This window comes from Bubalus kerabau, chromosome 17 (assembly GCF_029407905.1).
Source record: "Bubalus kerabau isolate K-KA32 ecotype Philippines breed swamp buffalo chromosome 17, PCC_UOA_SB_1v2, whole genome shotgun sequence".
In the NCBI taxonomy this organism is placed as follows: Eukaryota; Metazoa; Chordata; class Mammalia; order Artiodactyla; family Bovidae; genus Bubalus; species Bubalus kerabau.
Genome location: NC_073640.1, coordinates 50896317 through 50914844, shown reverse-complemented (window position 1 = coordinate 50914844; position 18528 = coordinate 50896317). Strand labels below are relative to the sequence as shown.

At 38.0% G+C, this 18528-nt stretch overlaps 1 pseudogene; it reads right to left on the bottom strand.

The window, feature by feature from the left end:
- Nucleotides 1-9219: 9219 nt before the first annotated feature.
- On the bottom strand, nt 9220-10439 carry LOC129630644 (SKI8 subunit of superkiller complex protein-like; annotated as a pseudogene).
- Nucleotides 10440-18528: the final 8089 nt, after the last annotated feature.

Here is an 18528-nt window from a genome sequence, read left to right as displayed (position 1 = left end):
CTTTCTTACTAACAATGCTATAATGTAACATTTATAATTTTTCTTGACCAGATTCAGCAACGTTTATCTGATGTTAACATTTTTAATAGAAAGATTTTAAAGTTAAAAAACAGTTTCAAGATTACTGTTACATTTCTAAATTATTAAACTATGTTTTTAGCTGTATTCATTACTTTTCACAGGAAAAAACCAAACTTTTATTAGAGTATCATTTTGGTTAATAATCAATAAACTGTAATAATTTTAGATGTATTGATTGCTTCCTATAAGTTTCCAGGTCGCTCAGTGGTAAACAACCTGCCTGCCAATGCAAGCTACTTGATCCCTGGGTAGAGAAGATCCCCTGGAGAAGGAAAAGGTAACCTGCTCCAGTATTCTTACTTGGGAAATCCCATGGACAGAGAAGCCTGGTGGGCTACAGTCCATGAGGTCACAAGAGTCAGACATGACTTATCAACTAAACACACACACACACCACACCCTTACTGAATAAATATTATCTTAAAAGATAGCTTTCCATGCTTTTTATACTCCAATAACAGCACTGCCCCATCTATCGGGTCGCACAGAGTCAGACACGACTGAAGCAACTTAGCAGCAGCAGCAGCAATGTAGGTACTATTATGATCACTTACAAAAGACTACCACAGGGATAGATATCTTGCACAGAGGCTCTAAACATCAAATGGCAATCAGGATGGTCTTTTTCAGATTTGTTAGGTCAACAAGGATTTTCTTTGGCATTAGTTTTTTTCAAATGTAACAAGAATTGACTAGGGCAGATGAGATGGCTGGATGGCATCACTGACTCAATGGACATGAGTCTCAGTGAACTCCGGGAGCTGGTGATGGACAGGGACACCTGGCGTGCTGCGATTCATGGGGTCGCAAAGAGTCGGACACGACAGAGCAACTGATCTGATCTGATCTGATAGAGCTTTTATAAACAGAGCATACAAAACAAGGGCATTTCTACATTCTCTGAATCATTCTCCATTATAAATATTCTGGGAATCCATAAATAGAGAAATGCTAGTAAAGGCCTTCTGAGTTACAAAAACATAAACTGTAAATTTCTGAATTTGAACATTTGGGTCATAACTAAAAAATCTGAAACATTATTTACATTCTGAGGGCTTCTCACCAGTATAAATTATTTAATGCCTTAAGAATTGAACCATATCTAAAAGCTTTCCCATGTTCTTTTCATTCAAAATTTTTCTCAGTGTTATAAATACAATGACTTAGTATACATTCTCTACTGCATATATATGCTTTTCCACAGTCCTTACATTCATGTTTCTCTCCAGTATGAATTTTCTGATGCACAGTAAGAGATGAAGGTTTTTAATAAATATGTACATTTTCACAGCTGATTATTTCATATATTGAATTCAAATCTAAAAGAGAAAAACATTTTATTTTCCTTGGCAAAGAACAGTGAATATTCTACACTACATTCTTTTAAATTAAAAATATCACTTATCAGAGTGAATTACTTTAGATAACTCTAAAATCAGCTATACATTGTGTAATATTAATGACAGTTTCCATAACTCATTTATCATACTTTACTAGAGTGATTTAATATACTCTTTTTTGTATCAGTTTCCATCAAAGACTTACAGAGGTGTTACTGGCCAAAACTGTGAAAACAGCAGCATAAAAATGATTGTGATAGAATGTAAAATATGATAAAAGGCAATGAGAGATTTCCCTGGTGGCCAAGACTCTGGGCTCCTAATGCAGGGGGCAAGGGTTTGATCGTTGGTCAGGCAACTAGATCCCATATGGCACAACTCATGCCCAGTGCAGCCAAATAAATAAATTAATACATATTAAAAACCAGCAAAAAAAAAAAAAAAAAAAGCAATGAGTCCACAATGATACAAGATAAAATAAATTAAAAAAACCATTTTCACATTAAATAACTCCTTAACCGAATATGTTCTCGTACCATCATGGTGATGTAAACCCTTTCAAGATCATCTCCCTCTCTGACTGATATCACCTAAAAATGCTTGACAAAATAAAAAAATCGAACACTTGAGGTCTGTAAATTAAATGGAAAAGGAGTGTGGAGGGAAGTAAAAACCTTAGAAAATGACCTACACTAGACTGAGTTTCTTGCCACTTTCTCTAACACTCACAGCTTTGCAATATGGGTTGGCCTCAAGTATACTGGGGCAAAACTGAGTTACAAAGAAACCCCAACATATTTCCTACTACAAGAATCACAGTAAGGAATACTACCAAAGAGGAAAGGGAGGGAGGAAAGGAAACGCTGAGAGAAGGTTCCCTAATATGGGGAGGAAACATGTACAAATCTTAGCCTAAACATGAATTGTGTATGCATGAAAAGGACACAAACCAGTATAGCTAAGCCCAGAACCAGAGAATTATACTACTGCCCCAAAACAGCAGGACATAACATGTAGGCTAAATTTTATTGCTTCAATTACTTGCTAAAATAAAAATATCAACATGTAAACATTTCAACACAACATAGCACTCACAATGTCCAAAAAACAACTTAAAAATTATTAATTGTAAAAAGAACAACAAAAAAATGTGATCCCCTCTCAAGGTAAAAGATAAATCACAGATGCTGAGACAACACAGAAAAAAAGAAACCACATAAAGGAAAACATTAAAATTATAGAACTACAATAAGTAACTTCTGAAATGCTGGGGAGAATGGATACATGTATATATATGGCTGAGTCCCTTTGCTCAGCCAGGGCAAAACTACCACAACATTGTTGAAACTACCACAACATTGTTAATTGGCTATTGCTGTGTCGCTTCAGTCGTGTCCGACTCTGTGTGACCCCATGGACTGCAGCCTACCAGGCTTCTCCATCCATGGGATTCTCCAGGCAAGAACACTGGAGTGGGTTGCCATTTCCTTCTCCAATACATGAAAGTGGAAAGTGAAAGTGAAGTCGCTCAGTCGTGTCTGACTCTTAGCGACCCCATGGACTGCAGCCTACCAGGCTCTTCCGTCCATGGGATTTTCCAGGCAAGAGTACTGGAGTGGGTTGCCATTGCCTTCTCCTAATTGGCTATACTTCAATACAAAATAAAAAGTTTAACGTTTGAGAAAAAAAGATGCTGGAGAGCTTATGGCAGAATGGAAATGACAGAGGAAAAAGTAAACATGACAGATGTATAGAAGTTATCGTGGTAATATATGTAAAGATGCAAATAGAATCTGAAAAGGAAAGGAGACAGATTGAGGCAAAAAACTGATTGAAAAAAAATTACTACAGGAAGTTATTTACACTGATAGAATCTTTAGGAATGAAAGATGGCAACATGAAAGTTAAATATCTAGGTAAATATATTAAGGTCATTTATTCCCTTAAGTTATTTCAGATATATTTAACTGGAAAGCAAAGCTTTTAACAGTCTGGTGGTGTTTTCAATATATGTAAATGTGATAAACATGACAATTATAATATAAAGCAAAAGGTAAGTATAAACGTATTGAAGCTACAGGTTTTTCATTTTACAAGAAATGCTACAATATTTGAAAAAATAGACTGTGTAAGCTTAGGTATATTTTATACTGTAACCCCCATAACATACACTAAAAACAAATATTCAAAGAGAAATAGTCAAAATGCCAAGAGAAAAACTAAAATGAATACTAAAGAAATATTTCAGTACTCCAGTACAAAGCAGGAAATGGAAACAGAAGACCTAAAACAAAGGAAGACAGGACATTAGGAAGAGTGAACTACAAAGATACAGCCCCTTGTTCTCTCCAAGAGATACTGAATCAACAGGATTACATGTACCAAAATATCTTTACTCTAAAAACTAGTTAAGGGGCTCTAGCACTCAGATAAATCATAAACAAAAGAAAAGACAGCCAAGAAGTTTGCTTGTTTACAGTTTGTCTGCCCAAGTCCCTCTTGCCACCCAGTATACTGAGGTGTCATGGGAAGAATATGTACCATGCTCAGTCGTTCAGTCGTGTCCTACTTTTTGTGATTCTATGGATGGCATCCCACCAGGCTCCTCTGTCCATCGGATTTCCCAGGCAAGAATACTGGAGTGGGTTGCCATTTCCTCCTTCAGGCTATCTTCCAGATCCAGGAATCGAACCTGAGTCTGTTGCATCTCCTGCATTAGTAGGTGGATGCTTTACCAACTGAGCCACCTAGGAAGCCCACCTACTCCTAATTTCTGGCTCCTTCCTCAGGACAGGAAAAACGTGGAACTTGTGTCCAACATTCTGCCTTCTCTGGGAGCTGCCCAAGGGACTGGTTTTTGTCTTATCTGGCTTGGTTTGCCAATGGGAATGGTGGCATAGTTTGTACATCACATTGGAGGCCACTGAAAATACAGTTGAGTGTTGCAGCATGTTAGGGTACCAAAGAATATGCATTTCCACAGGCAGGCACCAGGAGAAGCAAAAGATTAAGCGTAGAGGAATACAAGAGAAACTAAAAGGTCCTCAGAAGAAACAGGAAATTAAGATGTCAGAAGCAGCCATTTATACTAAAATAAAAGCATACACACAACCCCAAAGAAGATGCATCCCAAGAAAAGGTGGTTGACAGGTTCCAGGACCCCTGGTTGGGCTTACTGGTGAAGGTAGTAAGGCAGTCTGTAAAGACTGCGAGAAGTGGCTGTTTCCACAAAGGCAAAATCTCAGTGAAAAATCACAAGGGATACAGAGAAACAGGGAAATCAAAGGGTCAATACACAGTTCCAGAAACCAACTCTAAAGAAGAGCAGATATATGAAGTTCCTGAAAAAGAATTTTAAAATTATGGTTTAAAGAGTCTTCCCTGGTGCCTCAGTGGTAAAGAATCTGCCTGCCAATGCAAGAGACACTAGTTCAACCCCTGGGTCAGGAAGTTCCCCTGGAGAAGGAAATGGCAACCTACTCCAGTATTCTTGCCTGGAGAATCCCATGGACAGAGAAGCCTGGCAGGCTACAGTCCATAGGGTCACAAAGAGTCACACAACTAAGCAACTGAGCAACAGAATTTGGGATAGTGTTGCCATCTTAACAGTATTACGTGTTCTGAATTTTCTGATATGCTATAAGAGCTGAAAGAACATAAATCAGAATTAGAAAAACTCAGAAATGAAGTGATAGAGCTCAGGAACATAGTAGAAATAAAAGAAAAAATAATTTCAGAATATTAACCTAGAAAGAAATAAGAAAAATTCCAATATATTAATATTGGGACAAAAATTTTAAATAAATTTTTAATAAAATTTCAAATATGTAAAAAGTATATGAGAAAGTAAATAAACAAATAAATTTATATTTATTTTATCTAGACTTCTAAGTCTCATAAATAATGTTTTTGAAATAATGTATCAAAATATATAAATATATTACAAATTTAATCAGATCATGGCTCTTAAATAATCTTAGAAAACAATTTTAATTCTTAATAACACCTTAAGTTACCTGAACTCCCATAATATATTGACTTCATATTTTGTTAGTTAACCCTCAATAACTCTATTCTGATCTGCCACATACTCCTTAACACACAACATTTATGTTCATCTTCAGGCCTTTTTATGTGTTGTTTATTCTTGTAATGGACTTCCTCATATACTCAAATGACTTGGGCCCTTACCGTCCATGTCTCAGTCCAAATATCACTTCCTCAGAAAAGGGTTCCTGATCATCTTACCTCATTATCTAAATTTGCCTTACCCTTGGTAGTCTCCTTCAAACCATGTTTCACTATGTGATGCTACTTATCTACTTATTTGCTATTTATCTACTATTGTCTTCCCTAATATAATACAAACTCCATTTATTAACCAGATATAGTAATAAATATATTTTTAGTTAATGAAGCCATATTACAAATCTAAGTGCCCCAGAGGTTCTAGAAAACATTTGAGTCCAAAATACATATTAAAAGGTGCATAAGGGGACTTCCCTTCTGGTCCAGTGGCTAAGACTCCATGCTCTGAACGCAAGGGACCCAGGTTCAATCCCTGGTCAGGGAACTGGACTCCACATGCATAAGAGTTCACATGCCTCAACTAAAGATGCAACTAAAAAAAGACCCTTCATGCCAGAACTAAGACCTGGTGCAGCCAAATAAATAAATAAATAAGAAGTGCGTGAAGAAGAAGGACAATGCCCATAACTGAACTGGGAGGAAAATGTAAGAATAACAACAAAGGGAGTGGTTAATGAAATAAAGATAAAATTCACTGGGTAGTTCATGCAGAGCATTTATTTCCACTTTAGATCAAAGGTATTTTCTCCAATGTGAATGAAGCTTTCCAAGCCAATATTTCAAATGTGTGTCTCCTTGAAAACTGGACTTTTACTTACATGGATGTGGCCCCATAATTTGACTTGCTCATACTGACCTGCACACCATCTTCTTGTTTCTTCTCTCACAACCATCCATGGCTCTTTTCCTTGTTCCAATAATGTAATCACATCTGGCTTAGAAATGGAATGTCCTGCTTACAAAGAAAAAAATGGCACACAATGTAGAAGAAAACATCGCTCAGTTAAAAGGTCAAAATAACATTGAATAAGATTTTCTAGAAGAGACGGTAAGGGAATGAAATACAAGAAATCAGGAAGGGTCAGTTTAAGATATATATATATATATATATATATATATATATGAATACATACATATAGACTCACATATTCTTTTTTTACTGAACGCATGTATTAATACCTTAGTTGAAAATACAGATCCTGGAACCTTAGTTCACTTCCTGCTTTTGCACCTTCCAGTTGTGTCTGACCTTGGGAAAGTCACTTAAACCCATTGTGCCTCAGTACTCACTTATAAAATGGGAATAATAAGGAGGAAAAAAAAAGTTGATATATATATGTATATAAAATGCTTAGAGCCTTGCCTATTAAATACTTAGCACAATGTTAGCTATTAACACCATTACAGATATTGTTGTTTTACAAAGAGTACACAAGAAGACCTATCTGTAGGATATTAAATCCATTTAAAATGCAATGTTCATTGATTATAACTTTCAACGGCAAAACAGAAAAAATTTCTCCAAAACAGGATGCATGCTCTTCAGTTTTCAATGAATTCCATTTATTTAACCCACTGCTATATAAATTGTAGGGGTTCTTTTAGAGCAAGTAGAGCAATTTAGCACCCTGTGTCTGGACAATCTCTCTGCAAGAGGATCAGATAATAAAATGGAACATCTATAGAAATTCCGAACATAAATAAATAGGAAATTTGGATTCTTTGACAATGACATATAACAAATGCCAAAGATTTCTAAACCACACCCTATTCATAAAGGAAGAAAGGCAACTGTAATTAAGAACAGAGGAGGTATGAATGTAACTGAAGGAGAGGGAGGATAAAGATATTTAATGCAGATGTGATTTCCAACCTGACAAAGCTGAAACCACTTTCTTGGTAAAAAAGAATAAGAAAGTGTTAACTAGTTTCCTAAAGGCAGCCCTAAAAATTACAGTGGAAAAAAATGTGTATCTTAAAGAGCAGATTCTAAATTATTCTAAATCACTTGAGGCTGATAAACATACCCAGTGAGACCAAGTTATCATAGTTCTCCATCATCACATCCTGGTACAAGTTCTTCTGAACAGGGCTGAGACATTCCAACTCCTGCTGGGAGAAGTGTATGGCCACATCCCTGGATGTCGATGTCTGAAACAGCAAACCTATGTATTAATGGGGAAATGAAAGGAATATTTTGAACACAGAAGGAGAGAAGATAAGGATTGTACTGTAGGAAGAGAGCAATATGCCAAGTACATAGGCTAAAAATCTATAATATATGAGGGGACTGAAGCAGAATATATAGGTATTTTTGAAGAAGCTTGCTAAAATAGACAAAATTTCCTGGTTTGTTCTTAAGTATCTGAACCATTTAACAATAGATAAAATAATAACATTTGGTTATTAAATAGTGAACATGAGGATAATGCCTGATTGGTATCTGTCACGTAAATTCTCAGTAAACATGAGCTGTCAAGGAAAATTTTTACCTTTTAAAGAAGCGAAAATTTAATCAGTTATTTTTTTTAATGCAGTATAAAGTCCCAATTTAGAAAATACAGTTTATATAAAATTGAGAATTTCCTCAATTATTAAATGCTTCACTATGTCAGATCTTATAGTTTTTAAAAAAATAAATCCACCTAATTTTTGGCACATGACATTATATTTTATGTATACATCAGATTTAAGTGAACAACATTTAGGAGACACAGCATTTGTAAGGTCTTCTCCAATCCTATGATTCTGTATTCACTTACTACTTATGATGATACATTTTCTTTTTACTGCCATCTAACGTCTATCACTGAACACTTGGCTTGTGCTGAGTGATTACTTAGGCTACCGATGATCATCTTCTGGTATTTATGCCCTTATGTACTCTCCTTCACATGTGTATAAGCTGAATTGAGTGACTTGTTTTTAATAAACACAATATGATTAAAGTGGTGAAATGTTATTTGTGATGGCAGATTGCAGACTAAGACTTTCATGTTGTTTGCCTCTTCTGATGTCTCACTTGCTCAGCCAGGGGTGGCCTCCAATCCTCCCATGAGAAACTGGATCTTGGAACCATCTGAGTGAGCTCAGAAGAGGATACACCCAATATTGGCCTTAAGATGACTGCAACTCTACCCAACAACTTAATAGCCTTGCAAGAAAACTAGTGTAAAGAGAACTAGAGCCAAACTAAGCCATGTCCAGATTTCTCAACCAGTGAAATCATGAGATAAACGTTTACTGCTTTAAGCTACTAAGTGTCAGAGTCATATGTTATGCAACAGTAGATAACTAATAGGTAGAGTTAAAGAATATTGAGGGAGGATGTTGAAATATGTCATCCAAATTTAGTATGTTCCATTCAACAACAGAATAGTCTTGATATTTACCTTTCAGGGATTTCCTGCCAAGATCCATGACCTCCAAGTTTGCAAATCTCAATCATGTATATACACTAATTCACATAAACTATGAGATACTACTATTCACTGAGGTTTAAGTCATTCAATACCAAATTTCTGTCTTATCTTCCAAATTTCTGGAATCTTACATCTGGAAAATTACAAAGACAAATCTTTAATGAACTTATCTCCTTCACTCCTTCAACACTGTCCTTGATAGAAAAATGGGCATGTAAGACATGTTGGGTACTGTCTTAGTAATAACATTAACATTAGTTTTTTGTTTTTTGCATTAAGAACATTTTATGTTAAAGTATGAATGGCATTTACAATAAAACATGAAAAGATTTATATGTATCTACACAAGTTTTTGCTACAATAAATGCTATTTCTTTTAAACAAGCCAGAAAGGTAAGGGATGTCATGCTCAATCTATACATTCCCTTTGCAGCATTAGTCTAGAAGACTTTGACCTTTAAATTAGACAATCATATTGTGAATTTCCTGGTCGTTTCTCTAACAGACACAATTTTTGAGCCATTTCCATTGTATTTTACTCCCCAGACTTGATCCTGATGATCAAAGAAGGTGTGAACACAAGTCCTCATTCCAACATCCCAAACTTTTACACTTTTGTCAGATCAACTAGAAACCAAGTGTGTGTCACCAGGACAAAATGCAACGTTCAGCACCCAGGATGCAGGGACACTCAATGTGCCAGCCAAGCTGGTGTGTTGTACGTCACAGATCTTGACGGAGCCATCATCCAAAGCAATTACAAGGATCTGTGACTCCAGGGAAAAAGTCAAGGAGCAAATGGGCATATTGTGACCTTCTAGCATATGCAGAAGTTTCCCAGTTGTGATATCAAAAATACTGATGATTCCACCTATGGCTCTACTGGCCAGAAACTTCCCATCAGGACAATATGCAATACTAAGAATGAATTTTCCTCTTATGTCCAAAGAATACTCCTTTTTCCCACTTTCCACATCAAAAATGTTCACTTTCCCCACATGAGTTCTTGTGGCCAGATACTGGGAATTGGGAGAAAAGGCCAAAGTCCATTCATCCACAGGTCCTGCATCTACAGACTTTATTTATTTGTTCTTTTCCAACTGCCAGAGAAGAATATGAGCATCAAGAGAATGGGATGCAGCAATGGGTAGGGTGTGGCTGAAGTCCACAAACAACAACTCAGCTGATGGCTCTCCAGATTCCACTGTAGGTCCAGCTTCTCATCACGCCATTTCCAGACCTTCACTTGGTCATCCAGGGATCCTATGACCACTGTTTCAGAGTCTTTTTTGTTTGACCCTCAAGCAACTGATCAGATGGCATCATCATGGGTGTGCTCTTGTCTGAAGAGAACACTGTACTGGTTGGTCACTTCCTTAACCAAGGAGGAAGGGTTAAAGGTCATACAGCTTACCTCACTGCCTGGCTGCACTGCCCTGCAGCTCGTCTGACACCCAGCTTTGCGTGACAGCAACACCAACACTAGTTCGTTTAGACTGAGGCACATTGAGAGGATGCTTGGTAATTATGTATCACATTTCAGTAGAATAAAAGCTGGGAGGCAGGTTATCTGAGGAACCTCTTTGGGTAGTAAACTTTAGAAAAATTAATGAAAATTAATGATCTAAAAAAATACACATATTCCAAGAAGGAGAGAAACATCAACTTACACATTTAGATCAAATGATCTAAAAAAATACACATATTCCAAGAAACATCAACTTACACATTTAGATCAAATGATCTAAAAAAATACACATATTCCAAGAAGGAGAGAAACATCAACTTATATGAACAATGGTTTTAGACCTGCAAGACTGGATTAGTCCTCAAGGTTCCTCTAACAGAAAAGCACATGTCCAGAAAGCCAGAGCTGGTAGAAGAGAAAGACCTTGAGATCAGTTTGGTGTTCCCAACAGAACATAAGTTAATAACATTATAATCTTCCATTCCAGGTTCCAAACTATTTACCATCACACATGATTTGGGTAGATTAGGATTCTAGATAAACCCACTTCTTCTGCCAAATCCCAGGGTCATAGCACAGAGGCATTTCTGCCAGACCCAGATATGTCAGCAGGAAGTTTTCTGGCACTGTATCATTTTGGTGAGGAAGATGCAGACCTAGAAGTAGGCAATGCAGTTTTGCTCAGAGCAGATCCTCTTCCTTCTATTCCCACCTTCCAAGACTACCATCCTAATAAGGACCTCTTTTGTGGCTTTTTAATTATATGAAGTTGGTTAAGACTTTGAAGATAGAAAGTCAGTGTTCAGGACTTTGAGTCTAGCAAAACTTACTAGTTAAATATATGACAAACCATCACTGTTATAAATCAAAGTAGATACCAAATGTGAAGTTGGGAAAATATTTAAGGATATGGGAAATATTCCAGATACACTGTCAACAAAACAATCAGATTGACCAATATAAGTATTTATGAACAATATCTGAATATATCAAGCAACATAGAGAAGCAGAGTCAGAGAAACAGACCACTGAAATTAGTGGAACATACCACCTTACTCCTATTCAGATTTTACCTCATTTTAGATAATAAGCATTTTAAAGGAAGCAACTATGGCTTTCTACTGATTGTACTACCCCAAGTCTTACAACTTCTAGGTCTAGAATATTGTAGGCACTTAATAGCATGTGTACAAGGATGTTCATCAGAGAATAATTTTTGATAGGCAAAAATTAAAAATAACTATCTCTCAGGCAACAGGTTAAAAATATGACAGCTTGCAACACGGTGACCCATTCAGTTCAGTTCAGTTCAGTCGCTCAGTCATGTCCGACTCTTTGCAACCCCATGAACTGCACTGCACCAGGCCTCCCTGTACATCACCAGCTCCCGGAGTCCACCCAAACCCATGTCCATTGAGTCGGTGATGTCATCCAACCATCTTATCCTCTGTCATCCCCTTCTCCTCCTGCCCTCAATTTCTCCCAGCATCAGGCTCTTTTCCAATAAGTCAGCTCTTTGCATGAGGTGGCCAAATCAGTCCTTTCAATGAACACCCAGGACTGATCTCCTTTAGGATGGACTGGTTGGGTCTCCTTGCAGTCCAAGGGACTTTCAAGAGTCTTCTCCAACACCACAGTTCAAAAGCATCAATTCTTCAGCGCTCAGCTTTCTTTGTAGTTCAACTCTCACATCCATACATGACCACTGGAAAAACCATAGCCTTGACTAGATGGACCTTTGTTGACAAAGTAATGTGTCTGCTTTCTAATATGCTATCTAGGTTGGTCGTAACTTCCCTTCCAAGGAGTAAGCGTCTTTTAATTTCATGGCTGCAATCACCATCTGCAGTGATTTTGGACCCAGAAAAATAAAGTCAGCCACTGTTTCCACTTTCTCCATCTAGTTGCCATGAAGTGATGGGACCGGATGCTATGATCTTAGTTTTCTGAATGTTGAGCTTTAAGCTAACTTTTTCACTCTCTTCTTTCACTTTCATCAAGAGGCTCTTTAGTTCTTCTTCACTTTCTGCCATAAGGGTGGTGTCATCTGCATATCTGAGGTTATTGATATTTCTCCCGGCAATCTCGATTCCAGCTTGTGCTTCATCCAGCCCAGTGTTTCCAATGATGTACTCTGCATATAAGTTAAATAAGCAGAGTGACAATATACAGCCTTGATGTAGTCCTTTTCCTATTTGGAACCAGTCTGTTGTTCCATGTCCAGTTCTAACTGTTGCTTCCTGAACTGCATACAGATTTCTCAAGAGGCAGGTCAGGTGGTCTGGCATTCCCATCTCTTGAAGAATTTTCCACAGTTTATTGTGATCCACACAGTCAAAGGCTTTGGCATAGTCAATAAAGCAGAAACAGATGTTTTTCTGGAACTCTCTTGCTTTTTCCATGATCCAGCCGATGTTGGCAATTTGATCTCTGGTTCCTCTGCCTTTTCTAAAACCAGCTTGAACATCTGGAAGTGCACGGTTCAGGTATTGCTGAAGCCTGGCTTGGAGAATTTTAAGCATAACTTTACTAGCATGTGAGATGAGTGCAATTGTGCAGTAGTTTGAGCATTCTTTGTCATTGCCTTTCTTAAGGTTTCCTTAATAATTAATCTATATGAAATGATGGAAAACAATATTGACTCAGTGAAGACCCAGGTAGGTTTCAAAAGTATGCAGTCAAATGCTCTACCACTGAGCTATACCCACAGTGTAGTAAAAACAACAACAACAACAAAAAAAAAAAAACCACAAAAAAAAAACCCCCAAACAAACAAAAAGCAGATTTGTTGTATACTATTAAAGTTAGGCTGGTGTTAATTCAAACTAGGCTGTCATAAATTTAAGATGCTCATTATACTCCTCAAGATAACAATTAAGAAAACAACTAAAAAATAGAGAAAAAGAAATGAGAAAGGATAATCAAACAGGACAGCACAATCAATTAAACACAAAAAGAAGGCAGGAATGGAGGGATCAAGGAATAAAAAAGACAAGACACACAGAAAACAAATGGTAAAATGGCATAAGTTCCTCCTAATCAGTAAGTACTTCAAATTTAAATGGATTAAACTGTTCACTTAAAAGAGACTGGCATAATGGATTAAAAAGAGAAGAAAAGGCATGGATAATGTATAATATAATATACTGTTGAAATTAAGACACAAGCTATGTTGTTGGACTTGCAGGAATTGAAAACGAACTTTAAGCTGTGCGTTAAAAATGTCTCAGTGCCTATGTTAACTATAACATCAGCAAAGAAAGGGATAAGAATACCACCTACAAAAGAGGGCTGTTTTGAAGACTATAAACCATCTAAATGTTGCAGGAAGGGGGATCCTTTTGCAAGGATTATCCCCTATTTTAAAAAATGAATGCCATATGTAATTTTAAATTTTCTTGGGTATCATTATCTACAACTATGAAGAAGATGATTTTTTAAAATATTTATTTGTATTCAGCAGGTCTTAGTTGCAGCGTGTGGGATCTAGTTTCCCAACCAGGGACGTAAAGGGGGGTGGGGGGCTCCTGCATTGGGAGCTAAGAGTCTTAGCCACTGAACTATCAAGAAAGTCCCATATGAAGATGATTTAACATTAGATCATGGCCATATTCCCTTATTACGAGTAAGTTTCATAAACAGAAATTTTATTATCTACATAATATCCTCTCATGGATGTCATGGGAGTTTCTTAATCATTCTCATTATCTTGATCACTACTTTTGTACAAAACTCTCCCAAGATACAACAAATTTTTATTCTAGATAAAAACCCAGGTCTAAATCTTTTGAATTGTGTACACCTTTGAAAAATGAAAATTACAAATATATATAGCGATTATCTATAAAATTTGGGGAGTTATGGTTCCCTCTATACCCATAAATTCAAGCAAAAGAACTTTGGTTAGGAACTAGTCAACTGAATTCTGGCTCAGTCGCTTAACTTGCAAACACAAGTCATAATTAACCTGACATTTTTCTTGCTTCTTAGCTACAGAAACCTGCAGGGAAATAATCAGAGTCACCACACGCTGAGTATTTATTATTTATTACAATACATCCTCTGTGGCTCCATCGGTTGCGACCTCATACAGAAAACCAAAATGAAATAAGAAGAGGGTGCTCACAGTAGGTTAATGTCTTCACAGCTCAAGAAACGTTGTCATCCTCAAATGTACCAATGAACCCAGAAACAACTGTCCCAGGAAGGAACCCCATTCTTAGAGTCTCTCTATCCATTCCTTCCTAGAATCGTGACTCGGGGACAATCCCTAATTCAAAATTCCCATACTAAAAGCCAGTCTGTACCTTCTTATCAAAACCCTTCATCGAGGGCTTAGCATCTGGTTTCCCACTTGGAGTTATTTCTCTGTGGCAGTCGTAGGTGCTGACAGGAGAGGAAACAGGAGGGAGCTCAGAGCCATGGGTCACTGAGATATTCACCACGAGGCTACCGCAATTCACGTTCACATAAAGGACATGCACCTTTGATCCCCGTCAGGCAAGGATAACCAGGCACCTCGTCCGGTCTCGAAATGGCACCCACCGCCGTGGAACTGCCCCGTGGCCCTTCGCACGGAGCAAGGCCTCTCACAGCCACGCAGCCGTCCAGACTTTCTCTCAGGGCTGCAACCACCCTCCCCGCTGCTCAAGCGCCCACAGGACCGAGGCGGCTGGGGGATTCCTACGACGGCGCTCGGGGCGCCCACGCTTGGAGCGCCCCCAGAAATTCCACTCACCTCCACTCACCGCCTTCCTCCGGCTCGGGTTACCTGTTCACAGTCGTTTCTGCGGCGACCCAGGCCGGATTCTTCCTCGGAAGGGCGCCACTCGCGCGCAGCGCGCAACAGGAGCACGGAAAAAATACCTGAGGTCGAAGACACCCAGTCTGGCTTAGGAAGTCCCAAAGCTAAGCCGCCGCTCCCAGCCCGCCCGGAGAATTCTGAGACCACCGGACTGCGCGTGCGCACCGTTTATCTCTGCCCGCAGCTCTCGGTCCGACCTGAGGCCGAGGCTAAGCTGAGTGGTTCCCAGGGTTACGAAGAGGCGACCCCCAGTGGCGTGGCACCGCACCGAATTCTGAAGACATGACTGCAGAGATCATATTTTACGAGGGCTCAGGACTATGTGTGAGGGTCCACCCTGTTGAGTCAGTGATGGGATGCCCAAGGTCATAGAGCGCCTGACAGGTGAGCACCCGAACTTGGGTTCATAATCTACCCATGCTGTACGTTTGTGTATGTATTTGTGTGTGTATGCATGTTGGGGTGTACATATCTTTCCTAAAATTCCAGTTACACCTGAAATGTTACAGATGCTTAGCATATTTCCATCTTATTTTGTTTTTAATCTTTTATTTCATTTTTGGCTGTGTTAGGTCTTCTTCATTGCTTTGCACCTTCATTGTTGCCCACGAGGCTTTCTCTAGTTGCTGTGCTTCTGCTTCTCATTGTGACGGCTTCTCTTGCCGCTGGTGGGTTCTAGGGCTCCCTGGCTTCAGTAGTTGTGGTGCAGGCACTTAGTTTCCCCGTGGCATGTGGTATCTTCCCCAACCAGGGATCGAACCCGTGTTTCTGCATTAGCAGGTGGATTCTCAACCATTGAACCACCAGGGAAGCTCCTGTATTTCCATTTTAGAACTGAAGCTTCTGAGATCAAAACAGATACAAGTTACACTGTTTAGTGGCAAAGCCATGTTTCCAGGTCTTATTGGATAAAGTGAGACTACCTTTTAGTGTATTCTCATTGTAGACAAGGAGAGAGTAGCTTTGGGTCCTTTTCAAAATCACTGACTTCAGGAATTGCTGTCTATAGTACTTTTACCATCTGAGCCACTAGAGAAGCCCTGATAGTTAATGCTAACAGTGAAAATCATGCTGAAAAACTGTTTTTGTATGACCAAAGTCCTCAGCAAGCCATATCCATTTGACCTTTATGGGCCTGGAGTTGGAACAGTTACATTCAGTTGTGTGGGCACTACAAGACCACCATGTGTGTGCATGCGTGCACACACACACACACACACACACATCCTGGTAAAAACTGTGAACACAAGGTTCAGATGGGCTTCCCTATTTGGCACCATGAACATGTTGTCATGTATCATTGCTATGAGCTTAAGCATGTCCCCCTGTAATTCTAATGAATCTGGAATCTTGTGCCTAGTACCTCATTACCCATATGAATGTTCCCTTTTCTGATTTAATCTGTAGCAGTCACTATAATAAACCTTAATCCTATCTTTTGAATGCCCACAAGTCCTTGTGGGGAATTTTGCAGCCTGAGTGTCTTAGCAACCCCCGCTTCCCATGGAAGCTTTGGTTGAAGATTACAGTTCATAACCAAATCTAAAATGTATTTCCAGATATATTCCTTGTATTCCATGGGGGAGGGGATATTTGAAAGAATACTATTTTGATTATTAATCAGGACATATAAATGAGCTTATAAACGTCAAAAAGGAGGTGATAAAATAGTGTCACACAAATTAACTGTAAAATTGATCTCTAAAATGGTGGTATCTAGTGTGCAGCACTATAACCAAGTGATAACATTTAGCATTCGTAACACTGGAAAAAATCCAACATTGTATGCTTTCTAATGTATACAACGTCACCTAATACTACTTTGGCAAGAAGTATTCTTGCCAAAAACGATCAATCAGAACCCAATAAAACATCTTGGTGTAACTTCAAATTTAATGGAACTATGAGTAGTTGGATAAACTAAAATAAGGCAAAATAACTCAAGAGGGTGAGCACCTTTTCATGTTTTGGGGTCCCCTGGATCTACCTTTCGTGAAGTGCAGTTCAAGCCTTTTGCTCATTTTCATATTGATTTGGAACTCTTTATTCTGGATAGGAAGGCTTCATCAGATATATGCACTGCAAATATCTTTCCCCACTCTGTGGGTCTGCCATCCTCTTGCATATTATTTTAGTGCCTTTTGACAAATACAAGTTCTTAAGTTCAATGTGATCAAATTATCAATTTTTCCCTCAGTGGCATTGTATTTTTTATATTCTATTTAAGAAATTACTAAATCAACTATATACCAATATTAAAAAAAACTTTATCACTACTTGAGAAAAAATTTACTACCTACTCCCAGTATCATAATCTATTTTTTCCCCTACAGCTTTAAGTTTATCTCAGATTTAGTCCTTCAAATCATATGAATGAGGGGGTATGTTTATGAGGGTGAGAAAAGGGTAATGTAGGCATCAAAATTTTTCTCCATACATATATTCCATTCACCCAGCAATACTTACAAGAAAGATTCTTTTCCCAACTTATAACAAAGTGTTAACTCTGTCTTACATGTGTGAGCCTGTTTCTGTACTCTACAGTTCCATTGATCTATTTGTCTATCCTTGACCAAGGCTGCAGGGGAAATTCCAAGGCCACGATGGATAGTGAGAGTTGATGCCTGCTAGTACTCGTCCTCCAGTTTTGTTGTTGCTCTTATCCCTCCCCTCTTCCTCCTCCTGGTTCTTGAAATTTGTCTTACTTATTCTTCCTCATTTGCAACCCGAAGTATATTTTAGAATCAGCTTGTCCATTATACACACACAGAGCCTGACAGTATTTTGGGGAGAGTAGTATGCAATAAATATACAACTCAGATCACAGAGAACTGAAATTATTTCAACAATTTCCCAATCTACAAAGTATATATTCTTTAATTTCTTTAGGTATTACTTCATCTCAATATAGTTCATAATTTTCTGTGTAGAAGTTTTGCATGTCTTTTGTTAATTACTAGGTATTTGATTTTAATACTTTATAAACTGTAATTAAAAACATTTTAAAGTGTTTGTTGTTGGTACATATATACAATTTAAAAATATTGACATTACAGCCAGTAACCTTACTAATTTCATACATTCCCTCTAAGCTACCCAAAATCCTTTTAGATACCCTGTGTACACATAATGACAATTTTAGTTTTTCCTTTACAACCTTTAAGTCTTTTCTACTTGCTTTTTGCAATAACCCAGTTCTACAATACAATATTGAGTGGTAGTGGTGACCGTGGATATCTTGTCTTGCTTTAAGTCTCAGTGGAAAGTTTTCAATATTTCAACATTAAAAAAAATTTTTTCTAGACAAAACTCTTTAATATATAA